The sequence below is a fragment of the Podarcis erhardii genome (assembly GCF_964252035.2).
Source record: "Podarcis erhardii genome assembly, chromosome: 7".
Lineage (NCBI taxonomy): Eukaryota > Metazoa > Chordata > Lepidosauria > Squamata > Lacertidae > Podarcis > Podarcis erhardii.
The window spans coordinates 83,815,818-83,836,020 of NC_138511.1; the positions used below are offsets into that span (position 1 = coordinate 83,815,818).

Sequence of the window (20,203 nt, forward strand, 5' to 3'; positions counted from 1 at the left end):
AGCCTTCACCACATGAAAAAAGCATGCACAATAGTGTTGTGACTTTTTAAAAAATAAAATAAAACTGTTGCTGTCTATCTATTTTGCTCTGATGTGGTGATTCCTTTATCTTTTTTAAACACAGTGATTCCCAAACTTTCCCCCCTCATAAACCACTTGAAAGTTGCTAAGCATCTTAGCAGATCACTAAATGACTTCTCGGCCTGTTGTAGCAACTGCTGTACGAGATAGTGCATGATTATTAATTGCATATTTTTTTTTTACAGGTATGCTGTGGACCAGCTGAATGATGCTTGTGACCAGGATCTTGACTCTGCTATTAATGGTAGATGAATCTCAAGGGGTGTCCATTCCTGTTGTGTTGGTCGAGTTTTAGCTAGTAAAGCTCAAGGATGTGGACAAGCTGTCAGGGCAACTACTTGTATTCTGGACTCTTGCCCCTCTTGGCTGATACAAATTAGCAGAGAGGTGACAGCTGGCTGAACCAGGGAGGTGTTCAATATTGCCTTGCAAGGGGGGGGGTCCCTGCCCGCTTGAAGGAGCCTGTGGAAAACCACTCCTCAAGAAACTCTCCCTGGATTTGGAAATTAAGTAACTACCAGCCAATCTCCCCTTCCTGGGCAAGGTTCTTGAGCAGGTAGTCGTGGACCAAGTCTAGGGACTCTTGGAGGAAGCAGATTTTCTAGATCCATTTCAATTGGGGTTTTGGCACAGAAACTGCTTGGGTCAGCCGGTATGATGAGCTCTTTTGGGAGAGAGACAGAGGAAATGTGCGCTGTTAATTTTCTTCAACCTCTCAGCAGCTTTTGATACCATCGACTATGGTACCCTCTGGAGCAGCTGTGTGAGTTGGGGGTGAGCTTTGCGGTGGTTCTGGTCCTACTTGGATGGCCATTCCAAGAGGGTGATGCTTCAGAAGTGCTCTTGGGTCCTTCGGTGTGGGTTCCTCAGCATTCAATTTTATCTCCTATACTGTTCAACATCTACATGAAATTGCTGAGTGGGGTTATCCAGAATATGTTGTCAGCAATACGGTGATGACACACAGCTCTACTTCTCCTTTAAATCCACAGGTGGGGCAGTACTGGATTGATGTCTTGCCTCAGTAATGGACTGGATGAGAGCCAACAAACTGAAGCTCAATCCAGATAGTTCCCTTAGTGGGTAGTTCCCTAGACCGGATGGATGAGAGGTTGCTTAGTGGGTAGTTCCCTAGACCGGATGGATGAGAGGTTGCCAGCTCTTGAGGGGGTTACACTCTCTCTGAAGGAGTTGGCCAAGTGGTTTAGATAGTTTGAGCATATGACACTGATCCTGGCCTGACAGCACTGGCTGCCAAATAGTTTCCGGGCCCAATTCAAAGTGCTTGTTTTGACCTATAAAGCCTTAAACGGCTCTGGACTGCAATTCCTTAAGGACCACCTCTCTCCATATGATCCAACCTGGACCATGAGATCATCATCTGAGCCCCTTCTTGGTGTGCCCCGTTCAGAGAGGTGCAGAGGGTGGCAGCACAAGAATGGGCCTTTTCTGTGGTGGCTCCTCGATTGTGGAATGCTTTACCAAGGGATGTGTGCCTGGCACCTTCATTATGCATCTTTAGGCGCCGGCAAAAACGTTTCTCTTCAACCATGCATTTGCATTGTGAACCACCCTGTGATCTTCAGGTGAAGGGCAGTACAGTGGTACCTTGGTTTAAGAACAGCTTAGTTTATGAACAACTTGGATTAAGAACGCTGCAAACCCGGAAGTAGGTGTTCTGGTTTGGGAACTTTGCCTGGAATAAGAACATGTTTCACTTCCTGTTGAGTGTGTTCCATTTGTAAATTGAGTCCCCCACTGCTATGGGAAACCATGCCTTGGTTTAAGAATGCTTTGGTTTAAGAACGGACTTCTGGAACAGAATAAGTTTGTAAACCCAAGGTACCACTGTATACAAATTTAATAAATAATAACATAAACTTCTTCCATTGCACTAGATTGACAGAGCACTTCAATCCTTTTTAATTTTGCAAACCTAAACTTCCACTATGTGCTTGATTCCCTCCTGCAAAATAGTGATAGTCTGGAGGCATCCTTAGTTTATATATATTTGTTTGTTGTCTTAAGAGGATTTCTCTCTCTCTGAAAGGCAGGATATCATTTTTGCTAAATAAACAAAGCATTGTCAGGACTATGCATGATTAGCATTAATAAGATATTTGTCACACTCCTACTCACAGCCAAGAACCGACAAAACATTTCCATGACTAGCATTGTCTGCAATCCTTGCAATACCTTTTCTCCCTGGAAACACTTCCCCTTTCCCTTTGTCACGTGTTTTCATTAGTTTAGTCAAGGTATGCATTTCATCGTTCTGTATCAGTGTTTGTTGCATCTGTTAGCCTTAGGCTGGTGCCTTTACTTTATTCCTTTAGACGACTGCAGAAAACCGTTTTGTTTTTTTCAGCAAGCCTGCCCACACATAAAATTCAGTTATCAATATTTGTTTTGTTTTATTAGAAGTTCTACTCATTTTTATCTGCATTTTATTAATAGTTTACGTTTATTTGGGTTTGTTTCTTTTAACAGCTGTGGATTTTAGCCGTGTTCTGTGAACAATTCCATCATGTACGCTGCTCAGAGAGCTTTGCGATTAAGAAGTCGACAAATATTTCTAATTAAGTGAGTTTTATTTAAGTATTTTATTCCATTCATGAATCGTCAGCTACACTAGTCCCTCATCTGCCGTTTTTGTCAATTATCAGGACTGGAGCTCAAAGCGGGATTTGAACTGACAGGGTCATGAGAAGGTCAAGCAGTGGTTTAGCCAGTGCACTAGCGCCACTACTGAGCACCAGCCAAGTCAGGGATGTACTACAAGACAATTAAACACACAACAAAAAACCATTTTTAATTTCACAGGCCAGAGCAGGTCACATGAGAATCCATCAGGAAATCTGCCGTTGAACAAGCCCTATGCTCGGTGGTGGCCAAAGTCTGTGGCAAGTGTACCACAACGTCAAACACAAAGCATGAGATTGTGCCACTCAAGCACACACTACAGTGTCCAGTCCTGTCTGATGTCCTATGTACACACTCCTGTTTACTCTTTGTGGAGAGATTAGATGACGCCAGCTATTTCACAAGCAGTGGCGTAGCGTGGGGGGTGCAGGGGGGCCGGCTGCACCGGGCGCAACATCTGGGGGGGGCGCGCTCGCACTCGCAGCTCTCTGCCCCTACCTGGCTCACTCACTCTCTCTCACTGCAAACAATACATGTGCTTAGGGGGTAAGGGTTTCTTTAACTAATCTAGTGGAAGAGACTCGAGTGCTAAAATCCACGGGTTAGGGGGCGCAAATCCACGGGTTAGGGGGTGCAAATTACTTGCCTTGCCCCGGGTGCTGACAACCCACGCTACGCCACTGTTCACAAGCATTTATGCTGATTTGTTTGCAGGGAGGTTAGACAATGTCGCACCAAGCATTGTCTCACACTTTCCAGTGCCATTTTCCAATGACTTTTCTTATCAGAAAAAGTCCAATCTTTTGGAACAGCCCCAATAATCAGCTTTAATTGTGTAGCCTGAGTTCACCAGGATGTGATTGAATACCACCAAAAAATAGTGACACTCTGGAAGCTCCCTGAGTGAATCAACTAGCCATTACACTTGGAGGCACATGAATCTGTTCTGAAAATTCATTTTATGAATAGCAACCTTGGAGGCTGCATTCAGGAGCAGTGAAAATGAAAGGTCAGGGGCTGCTTAACCATTTCCACCATTTGTTCATGCACAATTATTCTTTCCTATACTACTTTTCTCTCAGCAGCTGGGGAGTGGTGGTGAGATAAGGTTTATTCTGTATCTTTAAAATGTGAGGCAGCAGGTTCTGAGTGAAAAAATGCCAGAAAGGAAAATTGCTAAGCAGTCCCTCTAACCTATACTGCAAACACCAAGGTTGTTATTCATTAATTTTTTTTAAAAAAAAGCAAACAAGACTGGAGTTTGATGAATACATCTCCTATGTAATGTCTAGTCTAGTAGGGGGAAATATTTCTGGGTGCTTGAATTCCTTTGGTCAGGGAAGCTTTCCTATAAATTACATCAAGCAAACACAAAGTGAACATCAGCACTTCCTGAGCCTCTCAAGTACCCCTATTTTCCAGGGATGTCCCTGATTTAGAGAAGCTTGTCCCGGTTTCTGGTTTGATGCCGGAAAGTCCTGCTTTTCCTTGTTGTTTAGTCGTTTAGTCGTGTCTGACTCTTCGTGACCCCCTGGACCAGAGCACGCCAGGCACTCCTGTCTTCCACTGCCTCCCGCAGTTTGGTCAAACTCATGCTGGTAGCTTCGAGAACACTGTGCAACCATCTCGTCCTCTGTCGTCCCCTTCTCCTTGTGCCCCCCATCTTTCCCAACATCAGGGTTTTTTCCAGGGAGTCTTCTCTTCTCATGAGGTGGCCAAAGTATTGGAGCCTCAGCTTCAGGATCTGTCCTTCCAGTGAGCACTCAGGGCTGATTTCCTTCAGAATGGAGAGATTTGATCTTCTTGCAGTCCATGGGACTCTCAAGAGTCTCCTCCAACACCATAATTCAAAAGCACAAATTCTTCGGCGATCAGCCTTCTTTATGGTCCAGCTCTCACTTCCATACATCACTACTGGGAAAACCATAGCTTTAACTATACGGACCTTTGTTGGCAAGGTGATGTCTCTACTTTTTAAGATGCTATCTAGGTTTGTCATTGCGAATTTTGACCACACCCAACTTACCCAGGTTCATGGTTTTTACATTCCACGTTCCTATGCAATATTTTTCTTTACAGCATTGGACTTTCCTTTCGCTTCCAGGCATATCCGCAACTGAGCGTCCTTTTGGCTTTGACCCAGCCACTTCATCAGCTCTGAATCTACTTGTACTTGTCCTCTGCTCTTCTCCAGTAGCATGTTAGATGCCTTCCGACCTGAGGGGCTCATCTTCCAGCATCATAACTTTTTATAAGTTTTTGTCCATGGAGTTTTCTTGGCAGGGATACTGGAGTGGCTTGCCAGTTCCTCCTCCAGGTGGATCACGTTTGGTCAAAACTCTCCACTATGACCTGTCCATCTTGGGTGCCCTGCTCGGCATAGTTCATAGCTTCTCTGAGTTATTCAAGCCCCTTCGCCACGGCAAGGCAGTGATCCATGAAGGGGATTTCCTTAGGGGCTTTTCCTTAGGACATTCCTATTTCCATCGGAGAAATCCTTGAGGGTATGCACTTCCTTATTGTGAAGTCCTATGAACAGCAGGTGGCCCTGATTATATAATATATGCAGGTGAAACAGACTGAATCACCTGCATATAATACACTCCACACACATCCTCATCTCTGACTGGGCACACCTCAGTCACTGCACTTGCAACACACTCTAATCTCCTGAGTGGAGCACACAGCTTATTCGTATAGCAGAGATAATGAACTGGGTCCAGCGACATATCGCCCAACAGCTGTGGGTCAATTTGATAGGAGGCGGAGCTCCCTACCTGTCAGTCACTGGATGTTGCCCTGATGTCAGGTGAAGTGTTTTCCTTCGCAGGCCAGCTTGAAAAACCCTTCCTTTGCCCTTGGAGTTTGAAATCAACATGTGCCGCTGATAGGTGGCAGGTGCTGCAAACCTCATGGTTTGTTATCAAACTTCAAGAGCAAAAGAAGTGTTTCCCTTTACGTTTCTCTTGTCCATGCTTCAGAACTAGATGATTCCAGCAGAGCTAGCTCCTTTGCAGTTGTGTCTTCACCTGCCCCACACCTGGTGTCACACATACCTGGTAATGGCAGGTATGGGAGCAGGCTGGCACGGTTTGGGGGAAACTGCCTTGTGAACCTAATTTGGATACCTGCCGGACTTAATTTGCCTTGGGGGGGGGGCTGGATGTTCCCCACCACTGTCGTAAAACCTATGTTTCGTACTCGGAAGTTTCAATTCCTGACAACTCCACCTGATAGATCTCTGTAACGAGGGTTGGAAAGTCTACCTGGGACAGTCATGCCAATCAGAGCACACAGTACTATGCTAGACAGAACAATGGCCTGATTGGTGTAATGACAGCAGCCTTATTTTTCCAGAGTTGGTGTGCTAAGAGGGCCTTGCAACCCCACCCCCACCCCGCAAACAAGGAAGAGAGTTTTTTTAAGGTTTCTGCTTTGTTTTTAAGGTTCTGGAATGCTCCCACAAGATCTTGCAGGGTCATGCAAGTTCCTGCAAGAGCATCCCAGAGTCGGGCAAGCAAGGCAGAGAGCTTAAAAGCTCCTTCTGCACTGGGAAAACCCTGTGCCAAAAGAGCTTTTAAGCACTCCACCTTCCAGCATTTAAATTGTTTGATTTTAACCCACCAGCCTCCAACCAGGTAATCTGAAAATGCACAAGTTAAATGCGGTTGTACAGTGGTACCTCGGGTTACATACACTTCAGGCTACATACGCTTCAGGTTACAGACTCCGCTAACCCAGAAATAGTACCTCGGGTTAAGAACTTTGCTTCAAGATGAGAACAGAAATCGTGCTCCGGCGGCGCAGCAGCAGCAGGAGACCCCATTAGCTAAAGTGGTGCTTCAGGTTAAGAACAGTTTCAGGTTAAGAACAGACCTCAAGAATGAATTAAGTACTTAACCTGAGGTACCACTGTACTGGATTGTTAATTTGCAAATAAGCAAGCCATGCTAGTATCCATCAGGTTCTCCCAGTCACTTGTAAAGCATTCTCCTTCGCTGGCCAAACAGTCAAAGCTAGAGTGGACAGATGCCAAAAAATGAACAGGGCTCCTGCACCTTTAATAGTGATATGGATGGGGCTCCTGCACCTTTCATTGTCGCATAGAAGAGATAATTTCATTCAGTGCAGCTCATCATGCACTATATACCTGCTGGAATTCTCTCTTCTACATTTGCAAATAAGCAAGCCATGCTAGTATCCATCAGGATCAGTTCTCCCAGTCACTTGTAAAGCATTCTCCTTCGCTGGCCAAACAGTCAAAGCTAGAGTGGACAGATGCCAAAAAATGAACAGGGCTCCTGCACCTTTAATAGTGATATGGATGGGGCTCCTGCACCTTTCATTGTCGCATAGAAGAGATAATTTCATTCAGTGCAGCTCATCATGCACTATATACCTGCTGGAATTCTCTCTTCTACATGACTAGTGAACATGCCCTCTTTTCTTTGTCACCTGACCACCCTATTCTAAACCTCCTTAAGCTCTCCCCTACTTCTCCAGCCAGACGAGGCTCTCTCATTCATTGTAGTAGTCGCTACTGTAGATTTCTAAATGAATCAAATATTACAAAAACAGCATCCATCTCCACTTGTCTCTCCTCCATAGGAAGCCAAACCCAAGTAGTGTTTTCTCAGAACGTATCACATCTCAGGAAAGTGGGGAGAGCACATAACAGTATTCAAATCCGACTGGGCCAAATCTGCAAGCAATTGCGATGCACCTCAGGAAAGGTAATTTGCTTAAAGACAATGGATGATTCTAAGATTATAAGAACTGTTTGGAATTTTATTAGCATGATTTATGTTTCCATTGAAGGATGCATCAAGTGGGTGTGTCTGATGTTTGAACTCCTAAGTCAATTTTAAAAGATGAATTGCAGACTTGCCCTAAAGGAAACAATCTAATGAGCTGTGTTTTACTTAATTGGATTTACAGTACAGTCTTCCATGTGTGTACTCAGAAGCAAGCACCATCGAGTTCAATGGAGCTTATATCCAGGTATATATCTTTAGGATTACACCCTATTTCATATTAACTGAGGCAGTGATGAGGGACCTGTGTATACCCCACAAGTGTCCCGGAAGAAAGAGACATCCTATTTTTTTTTAATCATGGGAGAATGGTGGCCGTTTTGCTTGCTGTGACCTCGCTCAATTTCCGCCCGAAGAAAAGTGAAATTGCATGAGATCACAGCACCCCAAACTCTTGCAATAAAAAAGTTGAATCTGGCGTCCTGGATTTTGGCTTCAAGGTGTTGGAGGGTATGCCTGTGAACATCAGATACTTTTGGACCCAACTCCCATCAATCCCAGACAGCATGGCCAACAGCCAGGGAAGGTGGGAGTGGTTGTCCCACAATATCTGGAAGGCCACAGGTTTCCCCATCCCTGAGTTAAGAGGCAGCCAAATCTCAAGATTACAAAGGCCTGGAAGCTCTGTAATACTACATCCAGAATCAGAGGCAGCATGAGTCTGAATACTGGTAGCTGAAGCTCACAAATAGGGGAGTGCTATTGCTGTTGTGTCTCACTCCCCTCTAATCGTCTCTTGAGCCCACAGACTGCAGCAAACAGAGGCAGGATGTTGTGTGGCTCGGCACAGGTTATTCCCCAACTAACCCAGCAAGGGAATCATTTTTTCTGGGAACCTTAAGTCACACACCACACAAATCCCTCCAAGCTAGCCGCTGGTGTTTTTCCTTGCTTCAGCCTGAAAGCACACCCATTCCCGTGCAGGAACCCAAGGCTCTTTCTCAACCACCCAGTGACTCCCCAAGCCAACGTTATCCTGGTGTCTAAGAAATGGGCAGGTAGGAAGAGTATGCAAGAGGAAGGGAGAAGGTGACAAAGAGAGATTATGGGCACAGTAATTACACATAATAGCATTCCACACATTAGCATCAGGAAAATAAAGTAATTTTAAGAGATTAATTCCTGAATGATGCCTGAGCATCCTTTTAAGAGCATCCTATCATCCTCGCTGCAGTGTTTACTTCATTGCCCAGAGGACTGGCACATTTTAATTTTAAAGAAAATTAAGCTAGTCAGATGCAAGGTCTAAAAAGACAAAGTGGCCCCATGCTTATTTAGTACATGCCAAATGCTCACTTGTAATGTGGCTGTATGCAACATATCTTCTTCTTCTTCTTCTCCTTCTTTCTTCTTCGTTCTTCGTTCTTCTTCTTCTTCTCCTTCTCCTTCTCCTTCTCCTTCTCCTCCTCCTCCTTCTTTCTTCTTCTTCTTCTATTTATATACCGCCCTTTATCCAACAATCCCAGGGCAATGTACAACATTTTAATTTCTAGGCATTTCAGCTAGAGTAGTCCAGCAAACAGAAAATGTATTTGGATGCAGTTTCTGTCTCAGCGCTGCCACTGGCTCAAAATCTATGTGGCCCTGGTCAAGACATTCTGTAATAGTTCCCTGTCTGTAAAATGAGGGTACCAGGCTTGCTCTACACACACAGCAGAACCAGTGAAGGCCGTGAATGTCCTGTGTGAGTGCCTGGCGGCTAATAGATTGAGGTTGAATCCTGACAAGACAGAAGTACTGTTTGGGGGGGACAGGGGGCAAGTGGGTATGGGGGACTCCCTGGTCCTGAATGGGGTAACTGTGCCCCTGAAGGACCAGGTGCGCAGCCTGGGAGTCATTCTTGACTCACAGCTGTCCATGGAGACGCAGGTCAATTCTGTGTCCAGGGCGGCTGTCTACCAGCTCCATCTGGTATTCAGGCTGTGATCCTACCTGCCTGCAGACTGTCTCACCAGAGTGGTGCTTGCTTTAGTCATCTCCCACTTGGACTACTGCAATGTGCTCTACGTGGGGCTACCTTTGAAGGTGACCCGGAAACTACAATTAATCCAGAATGCGGCAGCCAGATTGGTGGCTGGGAGCGGCTGCCGAAACCATACAGTATAACACCGGTCCTGAGAGATCTGCATTGGCTTCCAGTACGTTTCCAAGCACAATTGAAAGTGTTGGTGCTGACCTTTAAAGCTCTAAACGGCCTCGGTCCTGTATACCTGAAGGAGCGTCTCCACCCCCATTGTTCAGCCCGGACACTGAGATCCAGCGCCGAGGCCCTTCTGGCGGTTCCTTCATTGCGAGAAGTGAAGTTACAGGGAACCAGACAGAGGGCCTTCTCGGTAGTGGCACCCACCCTATGGAACGCCCTCCCATGAGATGTCAAGGAAATAAGCAACTGTCCTATTTTTCAAAGACATCTGAAGGCAGCCCTGTTTAGGGAAGTTTTTAATATTATGTGCTGTATTGTTTTTAACAATCGATTGGGAGCCACCCAGAGTGGCTGGGGAAACTCAGCCAGATGGGCGGGGTATAAATAATAAATTGTTGTTATTGTTATATAAGTGGTAGAATGGATTAGTTCAGACCGTTGAGAGTGGCTCACATTCTCAGTGCCTCCCTATGTTTAAAAAAGATACCTGCAAGTTTTTTGGGGAGGAGCTAAGCAATTACTGTTCTGTCCCAGACCATCCCTATTATGATAGTTTCTACTTGGAGGGAATTTTCCACGCGGGCGAGCATTAAAAATGTGATCTGGCAGCAGCAGCCTAGAGTGCTACGGTCCATTCTGCCACGTCATAACTCTAGCATCTTTGTGCTTCGCAGCCAGCCATGATAGCTAGGTGGTCTCTCCTGTGATGGAAGTAGTGCAAATGCTGGGGAAAGTGCTGTCGCCCACATGATCTCTTGTTGGCTTCCCATAGGATCCGGTTGCTCACTGTGAGAACAGGTTGCCAGACTAGATGGTCCTTTAACCTGATCCGACAGGGCTTTCTTCTTATGTTCTTCCTTGCAGCCTTGTTCAGGAATTCTAAGAAACCCCAAAATCAGTGCAGTTTTGAAATCAGTGGTTAAAATCAGTGCAGTATTGAAAGGTTTGAAATGCTGTCCAGTTGTTTGCCAACATATGGAGGAAACCTGTTCCTTGATCTCAGGAACCATCATGCAATATTTGATTAAGATCAATGCAGTTTTGAGAGATTCAGTTTGCTATATTCATAAATTGTGTCCAAACACAGATGAAAACTAGCTCCTTAGTCGAGTGCAAAATTTAGTTACGGTATCTTAACAGGTGTTTAAATTCATAGTAAGTGTTAAGTGTCAAAGTTATCCAGAACTCTTAATCAGGCCACATGGTAAGCAAAATGGGGGCAGGAAGGAGTAAGAAAAAAATATTGATTATTGTTGGAGCCATTTTATTTATTTGCTTATTTATATCCCACCATTTGTCTCCAAGAGACACAGAGCCAGCATTTTGTCACAGTCTCTGTTCAGTGCTTTGCAGATTTCCAGTTGCGTCTATGAGAGTTCTGCACACTATTTCATAACGTTTTGTTTGGGCTAATAAAAGTTCCCCCCTAAAGCAGATTTTGGAATTTTCCAAATGTTAACATCTACAGGAGTGAGGAACCTGTCGTTTTTCCAGGTGCTGTTGGACTACAACTCATCCCCGACTACTGGCACTGCTGGCTGACAGGAGCAGGGAAGTGACAAGTTCCCCAACCATGACTAGACAAACTGTAAGTGGGTTTTGCAATCTCTGAATGGGACAAAGCAGTAACCCTGCAAGTTCTGGCTTAACTCTTCCACCCACTTTGACTGTTGTGTATCTCCACCCAAGGCAGTAAGTTTGTGTACCCACTTACCTCTATGGCTTAATCGATAAGACACATTAAAAAAACTTGTTACATGAAGAGGTGTTAAAGCGACAATGCAAGGAATGGATGCAAACGGTTTAAGAACAGTCCTGTTTAAGAACGATTCGGTTTACAAACTCCGCAAAACCGAAAATAGTGTGCCAGTTTGAGAACTTTACCTCGGTCTAAGAATGGAATCTGAACGGTGGCAGAGAGGCCTCATTAGAGAAAGCGCACCTCGGTTTAAGAACAGTTTAGGTTTAAGAATGGACTTCTGGAACAGATTAAGTTCGTAAACCAAGGTACCACTGTACTAAAAATCAGTTAAATAATGGATTAAAGGTAAAGGGACCCCTGACCATTAGGTCCAGTCGTGGCCGACTCTGGGGTTGCAGCGCTCATCTCGCTTTATTGGCCGAGGGAGCCGGCGTACAGCTTCTGGGTCATGTGGCCAGCATGACTAAGCCGCTTCTGGCGAACCAGAGCAGCACATGGAAACGCCGTTTAGCTTCCCGCTGGAGCAGTACCTATTTATCTACTTGCACTTTGACGTGCTTTTGAACTGCTAGGTTGGCAGGAGCAGGGACTGAGCAACGGGAGCTCACCCCGTCACAGGGATTCGAACCGCCGACCTTATGATCGACAAGTCCTAGGCTCTGTGGTTTAACACACAGTGCCACCCGCATCCCAAATAATGGATTACCTGACCCCAATTGACATTTTTCACATTCAGAACCTGTTCGTGACATTTCATTCTGATTCTAGTTTCTGTTTGAAAAGATTGTTCCGGAGATTTCTTGTGCCATAACTAAAAAGTATTTATCTGTTTGTTTGTTTGTTTGTTTGCTTGCTTGCTTGCTTGCTTGCTTGCTTGCTTGCTTGCCTGAAGCATTTCTAGGTAGTTTTGCAACAAAGTTCCCAGGGTGACTAACATGAGCAGAATATAAAATCATTACACACACACCACACATCACAGAATAAAAGCAGCAAGAATCATAAAATGTCACCCGGAGTTACAGGGATACACATACACACCTGTAATTCAGGACGATATTTCATGCGAAGTAATCTGTAATCCATGAGAACTTTTGCCACACAAAAAAACTGTTGGCCTTTAAGCTTCCACAGGATTCTGGTCTTTTTCAGAGGACAACTAGTTTATCGAGAATTAGTCTGGATTTGTTTGCACGTTTGGGAGAGGTTAGATGACATTGACTGTTTAATGAGCATTCATCCTCATTTGTTTGTGGTGAGGTTAGGTGATGTCAAAACAGGTTATCCCACAAGTCCCAGTGCATTTCCCCATCACTTTCTCTATTGCAAAAAGTCTGATCTTTTGAGGAAGGAGGTCTGTTGCACAAGAGCTCCAAATCAACTTCAGTTGTTCAGCCTGAATTTTCCAGTGTGTGAATGAATCCTACCCGGGGGGTGGGGGTGGGGGGGAATAGTCTGGAAGCACCCTTTGTTGTTTTTAATGCAAGAAAAATAAAAGCCCTGGACTGGATTACCCTAGGGGTCCCTTCCAACTCTGCAATTCGATGATTTGCTCTCAGCTGTCCATTCCATGAGTGTCTCTCAGGTACTATGGTCACCTTTGAGCCTAATCACCTTTGGTTAAGCTTCAAGCATCAAGTTACACTGAGGCTGAGAGCACTGCTTTAATGTTCAGCAACAAAGACCCTCTGCCTATCTTGAGACTGGCCTCCTATGACATTGTGGCATCACCTCGGCTGGCTACTACAACTCCTCCCCCCCCCCCCGCCCTGGCCCCAATCAAGGCTGTGAAAACTGTTCCTTTCAATCCCCTCCTCCTCACACAAACACTCACACACACATCCGGGCTGGTGGGGTATAACATGTAGCTGGGATCCATTGTCACCGGCCATCAATGGCCATAAATTCCTCTCATCCAGGTTCCTGGCTGCACAAGAGCTATTTAACATAACTACTAAAGGCCTCAGGACACGGGTGGCGCTGTGGTCTAAACCACTGAGCCTAGGGCTTGCTGATCGGAAGGTTGGCGGTTCAAATCCCCGCGATGGGGTGAGCTCCCATTGCTCAGTCCCTGCTGCTGCCAACCTAGCAGTTCGAAAGTACGTCAAAATGCAAGTAGATAAATAGGCACCACTCTGGTGGGAAGATAAACGACGTTTCCGTGTGCTGCTCTGGTTATCCAGAAGCGACTTAGTCATGCTGGCCACATGACCCGGAAGTTGTCTGCGGACAAACGCCGGCTCCCTCGGCCTATAGAGCGAGATGAGCGCTGCAACCCCAGAGTCATCCGCGACTGAACCTAACGGTCAGGGATACCTTTACCTTTACTAAAGACCTCGTTGGCAACAATTTGTTACGAGGGGGGCTGGGGATGCAAGCCCAGTGTGTTGCCCCCCCCCAAAAAAACCCTTTCCTTCACCTCCCATATGTACCTCCCAAATCAATCCACATGGATTATCATTGCTCAGTGCCATTTCAGGATGTTTGCAGGTCTCAGTGTGAAAGTGATCCGTGATGGTTTTGTGGTCGGGATTTGGTGATATCACCTTTGCAGACCAGAGTGGGTTCGCAGTCAGGAAATGGCAACTCAGGGAAGGGACTGTAGCTCACTGCTAGGACGCAGGGCTGGCTCCAGACATTTTGCCGCCTGAGGCAAAGGGCAAGATGGCGCACAAACTCAACCCATTCCACGTACTGATGCTGAGTGGACTCGCAGCTGAAGCTTACTTCAACACATGTGATGGAATGACGAAATGGTTAACTGGAAGATTTATAAACACAATTGAGCTACTGGTACTTTTGCCCAGATTTTTTTTTTTTTTGTATAGGAGGAAAAAGCAGCTGGAGGGGCATGTTTCGGGTGAAAAAATGCCTTTACAGCCTCTTCCCTACTCACCTTTCCTCCGCTCCTGATTGTAGCCCCCAAGAGCTGCTTTCATAAAAAAAAAAAAATCAAAGGAAAAATTACACAGAAATCTGGGTAATGTGTGGTTTGGCATCAAAGCACCTCTTTGAGCAGGCTTTTGAAGAGGGGTGAAAGTTTGAATTTATGTCGCCACTGCTGGTTTTATTTGCAAATTGAACTCTCCATTTTCTTTTATGTTGTTTTAATGTTATTGATTAATGTTGGTTATATTGTGTATGTCTCCATCCTGGAACCTTTGGGTGAAGGGTGGATTAGGGATACTTCAAATAAAACAAACAAACAAGCAAGTTATGCTTCATACCAGGTGACTAGCGACCGGTCAGCTTGATGTTGATACCAGGAAAGGTCCTGGAACAGATAATTAAAAGGTCGGTGTGTGAGCACTTAGGAAAAGATGCTGTGATTACTAGGACCCAGCTTGGGTTTCTCAAAAACAAGTCATGCCGGACGAATCTCTCTCTCTTTCTCTTTTTTTTACAAGTTTGGTGGATCAGGGGAGCGCTGGTGCCAGGGACTGGCAGGATACTGATGTGTGCGCAGTCGGGGAAGCGAGGTTGGAATCTGATTTGGGAGAGGGGATCTGTGATTCGTGGGGAACTGTACCAGCCAGGTGGCAAAGGTCAGGAGCAGGGGAAGCTTCAGATCAGACAAGTGACAGGCCAGGTACGTCCCCACTTTCTCCTACAACATCGTCTCCCAGAACCAGGAGGGTTTTGAAAAGCGACGAGCAGAGGACGTTGCCTCGCAGGTGTAGCCTCTGGCTGTGTGCGTACAGTTCATCAGGGGAAGGTACATAAACTGGTTGAGACGGAGTGGTCCCTTGTTTCTGCAACTGCTCCATAGAGTGTGGACCGGGGAATAGCTGCTTAGAGGCTTGACTAGCGTGGATAGGTATCTGGAGATATAGAAATGGCTGTGTTATCTTTGACAATAAAGAGCTAACTATCTGCTGTGTGCATTCGGTTGGCTAGGGAGCACCCTTGACAGCTGTGGTCTCTTGATTTCAGCAAGGCTTTTGACAAAGTCCCCCATGATATTCTTGTGGAGAAACTGGTAAAGCTGGATGGGGCAACCGTTAGGTGGATTTGCAGCTGGTTGACTGACCGAACCCAAAGAAGAAGAGAAGAAGAGTTTGGATTTGATATCCTGCTTTATCATTACCTGAAAGACTCTCAAAGCGGCTAACATTCTCCTTTCCCTTCCTCCCCCACAACAAACACTCTGTGAGGTGAGTGGGGCTGAGAGACTTCAAAGAAGTGTGACTGGCCCAAGGTCACCCAGCAGCTGCATGTGGAGGAGTGGAGACGAGAACCCGGTTCCCCAGATTACGAGACTACCGCTCTTAACCACTACACCATACTGGCTCTCCAAAGAGTGCTCACTATAGTTCTTTGTCATCCTAGAAAAAAACTAACAAGTGGTGTGCCGCAGTGTTCCGTCCTAGGCCCGTTGTTGCTCAACATTTTTATAAGCGACTTGGATGAAGGAATTGAGGGGATGCTTATCAGATTTGCAGATGACACCAAATGGGGAGGGCTAGCTAATGCCACTTGGAAGATGGAGAAAGCGTGTTTTCTTTTGTGAAAGAAGACTTTTGCAAAATACTCCAAGTTTAGTCATCTGGAGAAGATCCTTCATGGTTACAGGTGAATAGGTGAGTAGCTCCTTGCTACCCTAGATTCAAGACATTCACATTATTTCTGTATTAATCAATCACATGAAATACCTTTCAAGAATATATAGAAGCCTAGTGGTTAAAAATACCCCATGGTTGTCAACCCAAACATATTTACAGTGGTACCTCGGGTTAAATATGCTTCAGGTTACATACGCTTCAGGTTACAGACTCCGCTAACCCAGAAATAGTGCTTCAGGTTAAGAACTTTGCTTCAGGATAAGAACAGAAATCATGCTCTGGCGGCGCGGCAGCAGCAGGTGGCCCCATTAGCTAAAGTGGTGCTTCAGGTTAAGAACAGTTTCAGGTTAAGTACGGACCTCTGGAACGAATTAAGTACTTAACCCGAGGTACCACTGTACTTGGAATCAACTACCACTGAAACCAAGAGGATTTACATCTCAGTGCAGTCTTAACCATGTCTACTTAGTGGGTTTGGGAATGTCAGTGTGGTCTAGCAGTCAGAGTGCTGAAGTAGGACCTGGGAGACTAAGGCTGAAATCCCCACTCAGCCACAAAGCTCACTGGGTAGCCTTGGGGGCCAGTTTCTGCCTCTCAGCCTAACCTACCTCACAGGGCTGTTGTGAGAACATAATCAAAAAGGGGGGAAGAGAACCCTGCACTCCTCCTTGAGTTCCTTTTCGATGCTTTTAGAGCTTCTTGTTTTTATCTGTAAGCAATCTTGAGTCCTGTCAGTAATAATAATACGCACCAGTCAGACACAACAGAAAGCTAATTGTTATTCCCAACCAAGTTCATGTGCTTTTACCACATCCGCCTCCTACATATGGGCACATTCCAGGTGATTCCATGAGTCAAATCTGCAACTTCCCCCTTCTTTTGCCAATCCTGTAAGTCAGCAAGACAGGGCAGTTAGCAGAGGCACCTCAGCCGTCAAGTGTTGCTGCTGGAAAATGAGTAGTGGAGAGGCCTTACCGTAGAGTTGTGTAACATAACTTTGGTTCTTTAATGCAATCTCCTTACTCTGCCAACATGCTTTACATTCGCAAACCTAGAGTGCATAACTCAGGAGCTCTTAACAGTGAAAGCGTAGCAACTCACCCGTTAAATGATTCTGAGCGATCTGTTGTTGCTTAAGGGTAAGGCTCGAGATCAAAGTCCCACCTTCTGATAAATGACTTGCAAAAGGCCAAAAGCACTTCCAGAACAACACTCTTTTCAGGTGGGATTCAATCACATACCAGCAAATTGAGGCTACACGGTTATAGTTGCTTTGCTACTCGAGTGCAATAAACCTGTTGTGTATTGAGTCAAAGAATTTTATATCTGTATTATTATTGTCTGTATTTGCATTAGGGTAAAGTAACTGCCTTTTGGTTCCATGGGTACAGCTACTATTGGTTCATTTAAGCTGCTGTATTTGGATCCTCTGTCTTATTGGTTGCCTCCAAAAGGCAGGACTGTGATTGCCTGATATTGGTCCCTCCAAAATGTATCCTTTCTAGCTAGTTCCCTGTCCCTATAAATGTAGCTCTCCCCTCCTCAGGTCTCAGTCTTATTGCTTTAATAAAGAAGTGTTACTAGAGAACTGTCTCCAGCATATTATGTCAAGAGAACTGAAATCACAAACCCCACATCACAACAAAACCCACTTCCTCAAAATATTGGGCTCTAATTATGGTGCTGGAGGAGACTCTTGAGAGTCCCATGGACTGCAAGAAGATCAAACCGATCCATTCTGAAGGATATCAGCCCTGAGTGCTCACTGGAAGGACAGATCCTGAAGCTGAGACTCCAATACTTTGGCCACCTCATGAGAAGAGAAGACTCCCTGGAAAAGACCCTGATGTTGGGAAAGATGGGGGGCACAAGGAGAAGGGGACGACAGAGGACGAGATGGTTGGACAGTGTTCTCGAAGCTACCAGCATGAGTTTGGCTAAACTGTGGGAGGCAGTGGAAGACAGGAGTGCCTGGCGTGCTCTGGTCCAGGGGGTCACAAAGAGTCGGACATGACTAAACAACAACAACAACACCACACAATAAGGGAAGTGAGGGAGGAAACATGCTAGAAAGTGCAGGATAACTGTGGCCTGATGAAAAGTCATGTAACCTCCTTGCAAACAAATCAGAATGGATGCTCAATAAGCAATGTTGTATAACAGGTGTTGGGAACCCTTTGCCTTCCAGACGTTGCAGAATTGGCCATTGGTCATGCTTGCTGGTGCTGATGGGAGTTGTAGTTCAGAAATGTCTGGAGGGCAAAGGGTTCCCAACACCTATTGTATAATCTGCATGCAAACTTTGCACAAATTAGTGTGAATGCTCAATGAGCAGGATGCCTGGGAGACCCTGAGAACCAAACACAAGCCTGCTGGATCTTTAAAGCCCTATGCGGCCTAGGACCCTCGTACCTACGGGACCGCCTCTCCTGGAATGCCCTGCAGAGGACCTTAAGGTCCACAAATAACAACACTTTGGAGGTCCCAAGCCTCAAGGAGGTTAGATTGGTTTCAACTAGGGCCAGGGCCTTTTCAGCACTGGCCCCAACGTGGTGGAAGGCTCTGTCACAAGAGACTAGGGCCCTGCGGGACTTGAAATCTTTCCGCAGGGCCTGCAAGACAGAGCTGTTCCGCCTGGCCTTTGGTTTGGACTCAGTCTGACCCATGTTTCCCTCCCCTTATGATTTATCAGCTACTTTAAAATGAGGCTGCATTTAAAATTGCATTTTAACCTGTATTTTAAATTGGGGGGGTTCTTCCCCCCTTTTTTTCTCCTATTATGTTTTTACTGTGATTTTATTGGTGTTAGACGCCTTCAGCCTGGCTCTGGCTGGGGAGGGCGGGGTATAAATAACATTTAATATTATTATTATCAGGTCAATGGCCCACATAGTCCAGCATCCTTTTCTCACAGAGGAAACCAAATGCATGTAGGAAACCCGCAGGCAGATGTCTGTAAAAACACACACAGAGAGAGAGAGATGTGTTTTGTTTCCAGCATCTGATATTCAGAACCATTCTTGCCTCTGACCATGGAGGCAGGGCATAGCCATCCTGAAAGCAACCAAAGACATGTTTTTAAAATCAAGAATGCTCCAACTCATGACAGTACAGTTTGAGGGAAACTTTGATTCAGAAAAGGGACATGTTTATGCTCAGGGAATATACCTGTGGACACTATTTGTGGTCAGGAACTCAGTGGCAGATTCCGTGTTTGTGCAACATTAAAATCGCCAGCTTTTTTTTCTGGCCTGCTCCTGTGCCGCTAGAAGCCACCTGGCATGCAGAAATGTAGCAGGTGTAATTTTTCCTAGCATAAAGATAACGGGACAGAAAAAGCTTTGCCTGTTGCATTTCTGCAAGCCAGGCTATTGCTAAAGCGTATGGGAGAGAGTTGTAGTTAAAAAAAATAAATGTCTGGCAGCCATAGGTGTCTTGCAGCTAAGGGGTGGGGTAGGGCACATTTAAAGACTAACCTGCCTAATTCACACTTTCCACAATAACACACCAACTGAAACACAGTAATTTTGCAATGCAGTTCTTCGCATGCTGGAGTGACCTTGTTAGCATCTTTTTATATTCAGGTAGGTAGCCATGTTCGTCTGACGCAGTCGAAATATATATAAAAATAAAAAATTGTCCAGTAGCACCTTAGCTACAGTGGGGGGGGGGAGTATTTGATCCCCTGCTAAACTTGCCCATTTGCCCTCTGACGAAGAAACGACCAGTCCATAATTTTAATGGTAGGTTTATTGTAGCTGTGAGAGACGGAATAACAACAGGAAAACCCCCAGAAACTCAGAAGACAAAAGTCAGAGATTGATGTGCGTTATAATGAGTGAAATAAGTATTTGATCCCTTTGCAAAAGATGACTCCGTCAGAGGGCAAACAGGCAAATTTAGCAGGGGATCAAATACTCCCCCCCCCCTCACTGTAGATTCAGGTAGGTAGCCGTGTTAGTCTGACGCAGTTGAAATACATATATATATAAATAAATAAATTGTCCAGTAGTACCTTAGCTAGATTCTTGTTATCATCTGTCTGTCTCAAGAGACAATGGAAGAGTGTGCCATCGGGGGCAAAGTCTAACCATTGGAGATTCACAGTGCCTGATGGGACTGTAAAGGCCAATATGGGAGAGACATGTTTTGTTGCAGCTGGGGCAGAGGAAGGCGTCGGGTTTTGCTGCTATAGATGCACCACAGCATTTCTTCTCTCTGCCTTCCTCCCAGCGGTCACATCTCCCCTGGTCACTGCTAT

At 45.5% G+C, this 20,203-nt stretch overlaps 1 long non-coding RNA gene across 3 annotated transcripts in view; it reads left to right on the forward strand.

The window, feature by feature from the left end:
- The window catches only part of LOC309346232, a 22,011-nt gene extending 9,765 nt beyond the window's left edge, over positions 1–12,246 (forward strand). Inside the window, exons 3-7 of one of the 3 annotated variants that reach the window (XR_014158504.1) lie at positions 267–325; positions 2,572–2,664; positions 7,333–7,725; positions 8,280–8,536; positions 11,117–12,246. This is a non-coding gene — a long non-coding RNA (uncharacterized lncRNA). Of the gene's footprint in view, positions 1–266; positions 326–2,571; positions 2,665–7,332; positions 8,537–11,116 lie in introns of all 3 variants that reach the window. The other 2 variants (XR_014158502.1, XR_014158503.1) reach the window with 2 other exon arrangements.
- The last annotated feature ends 7,957 nt before the right edge of the window (positions 12,247–20,203 follow it).